This window comes from Anolis sagrei, chromosome 2 (genome assembly GCF_037176765.1).
Source record: "Anolis sagrei isolate rAnoSag1 chromosome 2, rAnoSag1.mat, whole genome shotgun sequence".
NCBI classification, from domain to species: domain Eukaryota; kingdom Metazoa; phylum Chordata; class Lepidosauria; order Squamata; family Dactyloidae; genus Anolis; species Anolis sagrei.
The window spans coordinates 6,449,029-6,458,770 of record NC_090022.1 but is presented as its reverse complement, the minus strand read 5'-3'; the positions used below and the strand labels follow the sequence as shown (position 1 = coordinate 6,458,770).

General features: G+C 49.9%; 1 protein-coding gene; it reads right to left on the bottom strand.

Moving 5' to 3' along the window:
• Positions 1 to 9,742, bottom strand: part of LOC132769747 (major histocompatibility complex class I-related gene protein-like) — a 240,081-nt gene that overhangs the window by 33,941 nt on the left and 196,398 nt on the right.

Sequence of the window (9,742 nt, the reverse complement as noted above, 5' to 3'; positions counted from 1 at the left end):
GCTTGCTCCATCCATGTTCAACATTTACACAAATGACTAGCCATTGCCAGAAGGGACAGAGAGTTTCATCTATGCTGACGATTGTGCCATCACCGCTCAAGCAGGGAGCTTTGAGATGGTTGAACAGAAGCTCTCCAAAGCTCTAGGTGCTCTTACCGCCTTCTACAGGGAAATCCAGCTGATCCCTAATCCATCTAAAACACAGACATGTGCTTTTCATCTTAAGAACAGACAAGCATCCCGAACTCTGAGGATGACTTTGGAAGGAATCCCACTGGAGCATTGCAGCGCACCCAAATACCTGGGAGTCACTCTGGACTGTGCTCTGACCTACAAGAAGCACTGCCTGAATATCAAGCAAAACGTGGGTGCTAAAAACAATATCATACGAAAGCTGACTGGCACAACCTGGGGATCACAACCAGACACAGTGAAGACATCTGCCCTTGCTCTATGCTACTATGCTACTAACTATGCATGCCCAGTGTGGAACACATCTCACCACGCTAAAACAGTGGATGTGGCTCTTAATGAGACATGCTGCATTATCACAGGGTGTCTGCGCCCTACAACACTGAAGAAATTACACTGTCTAGCCAGTATTGCACCACCTGACATCCGCCGGGAAGTAGCAGCCAATAGTGAAAGGACCAAGGCAGTGACATCTCCAGCTCATCCCTTGTTTGGGTATCAGCCAGCATGCCAATGACTTAAATCAAGAAATAGTTTTCTAAGATCTACAGAGACACTCGCTGGAACACCTCAGCAAGCGAGAGTCCAAAAGTGGCAGGCTCAAACCCAGAACCTCAATCAATGGCTGATACCAGATGAGAGACTCCCCCCTGGGCACACAGAAGATTGGGCGACTTGGAAGGCGCTGAACAGACTGCGCTCGGGCACCACGAGATGCAGAGCCAACCTCAAGAAATGGGGCCACAAAGTGGAATCCACGACATGCGAGTGCGGAGAACAGCAAACCACTGACCACCTGCTGCAATCCTTCCAGGTATTTGGGTCTTCAACTGCCAGAATCCCTTGTCCATTGGCCAGGGCAGCAGAGGCTTCTGAGAGTTGAGGTCTAGAGCCTGGGAAGCTCTAGACTACTGCAACGCTCTCTACGTGGGGCTGCCCTTAAAGACGGCCTTAAAGACGGCCCGGAAGCTTCAGCTCGTCCAGCGCGCGGCAGCCATGTTGTTAACAGGAGCAGGACGCAGGGAGCACACAACGCCCTTGTTGTTCCAGCTCCACTGGCTGCCGATTTGCTACCGGGCCCAATTTAAGGTGCTGGTGTTATCTTACAAAGCCCTAAACGGTTCCGGCCCAAAATACCTTACGGACCGCATCTCGGCCTACGAGCCCACGAGGACCTTGAGATCATCTGGGGAGGCCCTTCTCTCGATCCCGCCTGCCTCACAGGCACGTCTGGCGGGGACGAGAGAGAGGGCCTTCTCGGTGGTGGCCCCCCGGCTGTGGAACTCCCTCCCTGCTGACATCAGACAGGCGCCCTCCCTCATGGCCTTTCGTAAGGGCCTGAAGACGTGGCTCTTCGAGCAGGCTTTCAACTGAGTGCTATGTTACTGGAAATGACAACCGGAATGAATTTACGACTACGAGATTGATTATGATTCCATAATATGACGCAGCGGATTTTTAGTGTAATTTAAATGTTGTGTATTAGTGATGTTAGTTTGTTGTCCTGATTGCTTTGTAAAGTGTCTTTTTTGTATTGTACACCGCCACGAGTCGCCCTAGGGCTGAGAGCGGCGGTTAATAAATGCAAGAAATAATAATAATAATAATAATAGAGTTCAGGTCAATGCATTGAGGAGGGAATCTCTGGAGTAAAGAGGGGAAGGAGCCTCTGCCCCCAAGGGTCCCTTCTGGCCATGATGAGGTCCTTCCCCCCAATTTCTACTCACCGGAGCAACTCCCCAGCAGGAAGGAGGCCACCCCCAGGAGGCAAAGGGGAGCCTGCCCCATCTTCTCCCTCCCCGCCAAGGCTGCCTTCCTTCCTTCCTCCCAGAGGAGGCTGAAGTCCACCTGCTGCTCTCAAGCAGGATCCGAAATCAAGGCACAGGATTGGCCGGGAGGAAAGGAGTCCACCAATAGCAAAAAGAGGAGAGAGAAAGAGACCAGGTGTCATCACCTGCTGCTGGGGAGAAGGCCGCCTGGCAGTTCTGAAAGTGAAAGTCTTGCCAAGTTGTTGTGCATGAGGAATCCCTGCCAAATGGAAGGAATCAGGGAAGAGGCTTGGATCACATTTAGACTGAGCCCAAAATATGTGTGTGTGCATGTGTGTATATATATATTATATGTCTATATCTATATAAATAAAAATGTTCGTTTGTGGGATTGATATAACTCAAAAACCACTGGACGAATTGACACCACGTTTGGACACAAGACACCTATCAGGCCAACAAGCGACCATCACTCATAAAAACACTGAAAAACTCTCCAGAAGAGGCTTAAAAAGTCAAAAAACAAAAAATACATTACAACACATGCGCAAAAACATATATATATATACGCAAGCACCCACATATACAGATATACAAAAATATACACACACAAAACACATATACACAGACTGGCTCACAGCAATGCATGGCAGGGGATGGCTAGTATCTATATAAATAAAAATGTAATATTCGTTTGTCGGATTAACATAACTAAAAAACCACTGGGTGAATTGACACCAAATATGGACGCAAGACACCTATCAGGCCAACATGTGACCATCATTCATAAAAACACTGAAAAACACAGCAAAAGGGACTTAAAAAGCCAAAAAAAAAACCCACAAAAAAATGCATTACAGCACATGCGTAAAACCAACCCTCGGGGTGAGAAAAGCGGTATACAAATACTGTAAATAAATAAATAAATATATACGCAAACACACACATATACACAAATATATACACACACAAAACACTTATACACAGACTGAGCCACAGCAATGCATGGCAGGGGATGGCTAATATCTATATAAATAAAAATGTAATGTTCGTTTGTGGGATTAACATAACTCAAAAAACACTGGGCAAATTGACACCAAATTTGGACACAAGACACCTCTCAGGCCAACAAGTGACCATCTCTCGGAAAAACACAGCAGAAGAGACTTTAAAAGACAAAAAATACATTACAACGCATGCACAAAACCACACACATATATGCAAGCACACATATGTACACATATACACAAATATATACACATACAAAACATATATACACAGACTGGGCTACAGCAACGTGTGGTAGGGTACGGCAGTTTGGGTTCTTACGTGTGTGGTTGTATGTGTGTATGTGTGTATATATACACATATACATCGAGGAGCCCTCGGTGGCGCAGTGGGTTAAAGCGCTGAGCTGCTGAACTTGCTGATTCAAAGGTCACAGGTTCGAATCCTGGGAGTGGAATGAGCTCCCACTGTTAGCCTCAGCTTCTGCCAACCTATCAGTTTGAAAACATGCAAATGTGAGCAGATCAATAAGTACTGCTCTGGCGGGAAGGTAATGCCGCTCCATGCAGTCATGCCGGCCACATGACCTTGGAGGTGTCTACGAACAACATTGGCTCTTCAGCTTAGAAATGGAGATGAGTACCACCCCACAGAGTCGGACACGATTGGACTTAATATCGGGGGGAAAACCTTTACCTTTATATATGTGTGTATACATATAGATATACACACACACACACATACATACATATACATATTTGGTGAACTCTGCTCAAGGGGACGGGGAAGCTGCCAGGGAGCCCTCAAATAGCAAGAGTTCCATGGGTGGATGCGAGTTTCCTGGGCTCTATGGGCATGTTCAAGCAGCATCCTTTCCTGACGTTTTGCCTGCATCCGTGGCTGCCATCTTCAGAGATTCTGTTGGTAGTGAGGCAAGTGGTGTGTGTGTATATATATACCCGTGGCCTTCCACAATACAAATTCCACTGGCCCTTTTCCACCACCTGAAACACCGTGTCTTTGCATGTGAGGCAGTCCTCAGAAATTGGGGTTTGGTAGCCTTCCAAGGGGAAGAACATCCTCTTGTAAGACTCTAGATCAGTGCTTCTCAACCCTGGATGTTGGGGGTCACAAAGAGGGTTTCAGAGGGGCCACCAAAGACCATCAGAAAACACGTATTTCTGTTGGTCTTAGGAAGCCCTTTGGCAGAGAAGGCTGAAGATCTCGCCACCTGTCCTTCTCTTCCTTTTTGGAAACTGGTGGCAAATCCTCCCACCAAAAGCCCCCCTCCTGCTCTCTGGATGTAGGTGAACTAACACTCCAAAACTCAAGGTCAATGCCTAACAAACTCTTCTAGTATGTTCTGTTGGTCAAGGGAGTTCTGTGTGCCAAGACTGGTTCAATTCCATTGCTGGTGGAGTTCAGGATGCTCTTTGATTGTAGGTGAACTATATATCCCAGCAACTGCAACTCCCAAATGTCCATGTCTATTATCCCCACACTCCACCAGTGTTCACATTTGGGCATACTGAATTTTCGTGGCAAGTTTGGCCCAAATCCATCATTGTTTTACTCCACAGTGCTCTCTGAATGTAGGTGAACTACAACTCCCAAACTCAAGGTCAATGCCTACCAAACCCTTCTAGTATTTTCTGTTGGTCATGGGAGTTCTGTGGGTCAAGTTTGGTTCAATTCCATCATTGCTGGAGTTCAGAATGCCCTTTGATTGTAGGTGAACTATCAATTGCAGCAACTCCCAAATGACAAAATCACCCCCCTCCCAACCCCACCAGTATTCAAATTTGGGCACATAGGATATTTGTGCCAAATTTGGTCCAGTGAATGAAAATACATCCTGCATATCAGATACTAACATTACGACTCATAACTAGCAAAATGACAGTTATTGTCAGTGTTTATTTCATGTATGCTGTATGATGTATGTTTAAATGTAATTTTATGTAGGAGAATAGTGACTGTAATAGATTGTATGGCCGGGATGTATGTTTACACAGAAGAGTTAAGCACCAAATGAATCAAGCTGTGAGAATGTGGCCCTGAGTTCTTGCTGTGTGAAGAATTAGGGAGTGCTAATAGTTATGAAGTAGCAACAAAAATGTTATGGTTGGGGGTCACTACAATATGAGGAAGTGTATTATAGTGTTGCGGCATTAGGAAGGTTGAGAAACACTGCTCTGGATAGCTATGCTGGTTGTGAGTTATGGGCAGGGCCGTAGCCAGAAAAAAATTTCGGGAGGGGTTGAAATTTTTTTGGGGGGGGGTTGAAAATTTCGCAAGGGGGGGGGGTTGAAACCTGCCTCCTAGCTCACTCTGAAGCAAAGAGCATAGCAGGGGGCAGAGCAGCCTTCAATAGCCTGCAGCTCCGCCCTTGTCAACCACCTCCACCAAGTCTGGTCTCCTTAATGAGAGCATTCAACACCCCCCCCCCCAACTTGGTTACTTCACTACTGTTCTGTCGCGCACTGGGCCTGTAAATAATTGTCTTTAGAACAGGATGTGCAACCTTTGCCCAGCGGGAAGCCAGGGGGCCTAAAGAGAAGTTCTCAGAGGTTTCCACCACAAACAGTCTTTAGAGTCTCAGACTGCTGCTGCTCCTGCCACAGGGGTCCTGAATCCTTCCATCCAGCTTGGCTACCCTGGACTACTTGCGAGTAGGAGAAGCCCCAGGCCCTTTCCAACTGGGTGCGACTCAGCAATCCTCCAAGGAGGGAGGGACTATAAAGCTGTGTTGCACCTGCCTTGGCCTAGTCTCAGACTGCTGCTGCTCCTGCCACAGGGGTCCTGAATCCTTCCATCCAGCTTGGCTACCCTGGACTACTTGTGAGTAGGAGAAGCCCCAGGCCCTTTCCAACTGGGTGCGACTCAGCAATCCTCCAAGGAGGGAGGGACTATAAAGCTGTGTTGCACCTGCCTTGGCCTAGTCTCAGACTGCTGCTGCTCCTGCCACAGGGGTCCTGAATCCTTCCATCCAGCTTGGCTGCCCTGGACTACTTGTGAGTAGGAGAAGCCCCAGGCCCTTTCCAACTGGGTGCGACTCAGCAATCCTCCAAGGAGGGAGGGACTATAAAGCTGTGTTGCACCTGCCTTGGCCTAGTCTCAGACTGCTGCTGCTCCTGCCACAGGGGTCCTGAATCCTTCCATCCAGCTTGGCTGCCCTGGACTACTTTCCATCGGGCCTTCTTACCAACGCGCCAGCTTTTCCATCTGCTGAGCTATTCATAGCTAAAGGATACCACCACATTGAGACTTTAAGTCCATCGCTGGTTGGCTGGAATCATTTTTGGACATAGCTGCTGTTATAGAGTTTCTATCAGCCGCCTCTCTGTGTTGACCACCTCCGGAGGACCATCCGCTATCTCTACATCAGTCGTCGATAGTTTACATCTGAATCATAGCATTTTTGCCAACTGCCAATCTCTTTAATTACTGTGTTTACATATTGCGAACATTGCACGTTACAGTTCCTTTCTACCTTTGCTGCTAATGTGGTAATAAGAGCATAATAGAGCACCTTAAGGCGCCTGCCTCTGTTGCCAACCATCTTTGCACTTTACCCCTTCCCCGATCCCTCCTGCCGCACTTTAGTAGTATTGAGGGCCAGTTTTTGAGTTTCTGTTGCACTTTAAGATCCTGCACCTTATGAATCGCCCTAGTGGCTCGTAGCCGTGGAGTTACTACTGTTGCACTTTAAGATTCTAGCACTTTAGGTACCATCCTACTTTCGCGGCTGAACGTTTACCACTTGTATCACTGCCATCTACTGAAGTGTACTGCTTTCACCCATGTGGTCCCCCACCCTTCTATGTATACTGTCCCTGATATTATTGACTGGTGAAAGGGGCAGGGGAGGAAGTGGGCTGGAGCCTGTTAAGAACAATGAGGAGGGGAGGGGGGATAAAGAAGACCAAAGCAACTGTCAAGAAAAAACGCCAACATTCCAAACAGCTGGTGAACCGGAGACTAAGACCTTGGTCATGAACTGCGGCACGGAGGAGGGGAGGTGTTTCACTAGCCGAGGGGCCCCCATAGAGGTCGTGGTGGGAAGGAGGAGATGCGGGAAAAGGAGACCTCAAATTCGGCTAAATTCGGACCATTTATCCACATTAACAATTCCAAATCGGTCTCCTAAGGTAAATTGGTGTAACCAGGTGAGCGGACCCTCTGGACTGAAGGTGGTGCTGTTGAACGCCAGATCTGTCAACGGAAAAACGACCTGGATCCAGGACCTAATCCTGGACGAGCGGGCAGATCTGGCGTGCATCACGGAGACCTGGCTGGATGAAGCTGGAGGAGTAAATCTGACCCAGCTCTGTCCTCCAGGCTTCTCCGTGCAGCACCAACCGAGATCCGGAGGGCGGGGAGGCGGGGTCGCAGTGGTCTATAGAGATTCCATCCATCTGACCAGGTGTCCCATCCCGCAGACCACAAATTTTGAATGCGTCTACCTGAGGGTGGGTTACCGGGACAGAATAGGGATTCTGCTAGTGTACCGTCCACCTCGCTGCACTACAGTCTCCCTACCTGAGCTAGCGGGGGTGGTCTCGAGCCTGGCGTTGGAGTCTCAACAGCTCCTTGTGCTGGGAGACTTCAATATCCATGCCGAGGCGACCCTCACAGGTGCGGCTCAGGACTTCATGTCTGCCATGGCAACCATGGGGCTGTCCCAACAAATATCTGGCCCCACCCACTGCGCTGGACACACATTGGACCTGGTTTTCTGCCAGGGATGGGAACAGGGTGGCGGTGTGGAGGAGTTGTCCATCTCTCCGTTGCCATGGACCGACCACTTCCTGATCAGATTTAGGCTCACTGCGCCCCCTAACCTCTGCAAAGGTGGAGGACCCATTAAGATGGTCCGCCCCAGGAGGCTTATGGATCCGAATGGATTCCTGACGGCTCTTGGGGATTTTCCCGCCACCTCGGTAGGTGACCATGTCGAAGCCTTGGTCGCTCTCTGGAATGGGGAGATGGCCAGGGCTATTGACATGATTGCTCCGGAACGTCCCCTCTCAAGTAGCCGAGCTAAACCAGCCCCTTGGTTTACTGAGGAGCTGGCAGTGATGAAACGAAGGAAGAGGGAACTAGAGAGCGTGTGGCGCTCGGATCCGAGCGAGTCAAATCGAGCACGGTTTGTGTCCTTTCTTAGGGCATATGCCGTGGCAATAAAGGCCGCAAAGAAAACCTTCTTTGCGGCCACTATTGCGTCTGCAAAGAACCGTCCGGCGGAGTTGTTTCGGATTGTCAGAGGTCTTTTAACTCCCGCCACCTCAGGCGGGAGCCCTGACAATTCGGTCACGCGCTGTGAAGCATTTGCTCGGTTCTTTGCAGACAAAGTCGCCTTGATCCGTTCTGAGCTGGACGCCGCGTTAAATGCAGTCTCCGAGGATGTAACAAGAGCACCTGCTTGTCCTATTTTGATGGATTCTTTTCAGTTTGTGAAACCCGAGGATGTGGACAAGATACTTGGAGGAATGAGGCCCACCACGTCCATCCTAGACCCCTGCCCATCCTGGCTTCTAAGGGAGGCCAGAGGGGGATTGGCTGAGTGGGTAACTGTGGTGGTTAATGCCTCCCTTCGGGAAGGCAAGATTCCAGCGAGCTTAAAACAAGCTATTATAAAACCGCTGTTGAAGAAACCATCACTGGACCCCACTAAATTGGACAACTTTCGGCCTGTTTCCAATCTCCCCTTTTTGGGCAAAGTCATGGAAAGCGTGGTGGCCTCACAACTCCAGGTATTCTTGAGAGACACGGATTATCTGGATCCGGCACAGTCTGGTTTCAGACCGGGACATGGTACCGAGACGGTCTTGGTCGCCTTAGTGGATGATCTGCAACGGGAGCTAGACAGGGGGAGTGTGTCCCTGTTGGTGCTCCTGGACCTCTCAGCGGCCTTCGATACCATCGACCACGGTATCCTTCTGGGGCGCCTTGCGGAAATGGGCCTTGGGGGCATTGCTTTGCAGTGGCTCCAGTCATTCCTGGAGGGCCGCACCCAGAAGGTGTTATTGGGGGACTCCTGTTCTACACCACAACCTTTGACTTGTGGGGTTCCACAGGGTTCCATACTGTCCCCCATGCTGTTTAATATCTACATGAAGCCGCTGGGTGAGATCATCCGGAGTTTCGGGGTGCGGTGTCATCTGTACGCAGATGATGTCCAACTCTGTCACTCCTTCCCACCTGCTACTAAGGAGGCTGTCGAGGTCCTGAACCGGTGCCTGGCCGCTGTAACGGTCTGGATGAGGGCGAACAAACTGAAATTAAATCCAGACAAGACAGAGGTACTCCTGGTCAGTCGCAAGGCCGAACTGGGTATAGGGTTACAGCCTGTGCTGGATGGGGTCGCACTCCCCTTGAAGGCGCAGGTTCGCAGCTTGGGTGTGACCCTGGACTCATCGTTGAGCCTGGATCCCCAGGTGTCAGCGGTGACCAGGGGAGCATTTGCACAGCTCAGGCTCGTGCGCCAGCTGCGCCCGTATCTCGGGAAGTCTGACTTGGCCACGGTGGTACACACTCTGGTCACATCCCGCCTTGACTACTGCAACGCTCTCTACGTGGGGCTGCCCTTGAAGACGGCCCGGAAGCTTCAGCTGGTTCAGCGCGCGGCAGCCATGTTACTAACTGGAGCGTGTGGCAGGGAGCATACAACGCCCTTGTTGTCCCAGCTCCATTGGCTGCCGATTTGCTACCGGACCCAATTTAAGGTGCTGGTTTTGGCCTACAAAGCCCTAAACGGTTCCGGCCCAAAA